Source organism: Sinocyclocheilus anshuiensis, unplaced genomic scaffold, assembly GCF_001515605.1.
Source record: "Sinocyclocheilus anshuiensis isolate Anshui unplaced genomic scaffold, SAMN03320099.WGS_v1.1 scaffold428, whole genome shotgun sequence".
Classification (NCBI taxonomy): Eukaryota; Metazoa; Chordata; class Actinopteri; order Cypriniformes; family Cyprinidae; genus Sinocyclocheilus; species Sinocyclocheilus anshuiensis.
The window spans coordinates 7,263-8,557 of record NW_015558563.1 but is presented as its reverse complement, the minus strand read 5'-3'; positions in this window follow the sequence as shown (position 1 = coordinate 8,557).

Genomic DNA, 1,295 nt, shown 5'->3' with positions numbered 1-1,295 from the left:
CCTCCTGAAATAAACAATTCTCAAACATCTCTTTTGATCAAAGGAATTCAGTGCTCTCATCCTCCAAGCCCGGAGACTAGACAGCCGATAACTTTCGACATCCTTTCTAAATGTACCCACATTCTCCGCACAGGGTACCACTCACTCCATACCACTCGTAGACCCCTCCAATCAGTTTCACCCAGAACCATCCAATCTTATCTAACTGCTTGGAGATGATTTAAAGCTTTCCACCCCTCGTACAACCTCCCGATTTCCTCTCAATCACATCTTTCTTTTCCTACCTTAACACCGGTAAGAACCTCCAAGCCCGGTCAATCAAAGGTTATCTAAGCGGCATCCAATTTTTTTTTTTCACAAATTAATGTACGGTGCCCCCTCTCCTGAAATAAACAATTCTCAAACATCTCTTTTGATCAAAGGAATTCAGTGCTCTCATCCTCCAAGCCCGGACGCTCCACATTCTCCGCACAGGGTACCACTCACTCCATACCGCTCATAGACTCGACGCTATGTTCATACTGGCTTTTTGTGGTTTCCTGAGATGCTTGGAATTCACAATAACTTCTATTCAACGCCAAACTCCATCCAACCGTCTCCAACCTTTCCGTGCTTGACAGCGAAACTCCTATTTCATCAAAGTAAATCAGATCAGGAAAAAGAGGTTACCACGTCGGAATTTTTTAACCTCCCGTCACCAATCCAACCGTATCAGGCCCTTTTTCTTGCCTACAATTCAGAAGCTCTCAGTCTACATCCCCTCTTGACCCTCTTTTGCACCGTAACCACCCCGTCACACGTTTTTGGTTTCAAAAACATCTATACAAATGATGTTCAATAAACATCGTCCAACCAGTCATACCCGTAGAAAGATTTTCCAGCCACTCCTTCCGAATCGGGGCAGTAACTACAGCAGCTCAAAAAGGTCTCTCATAGCAGCAGATCCAAGCTCTCGGTCGATGGTCATCGGACGCCTTCAAGAGCTATATCAGGACCAATAATTTTCACACAAAGAAAGCCCATCTAATTCTGATCAGTTAAAAGAAATTTGAGGCTGCTCATGCAATGCCCTGCTTAATTTGATACTGTCACAGCAGTGCCTGCTCCATTTGATACTGCCGCCGCAGTGCCCGCTTCATTCGATACTGCCGCCGCAGCGCCCCGCTCATTTGATACTGCAGCTGCATTGCCCTGCTTAATTTAATACCGCCGCTGCAGTGCCCTGCTCATTTGATACAGAGGCAGCAGTGCCCCGCTTAATTTGATACTGCCGCCGCAGTGCCCCGCTCATTTGA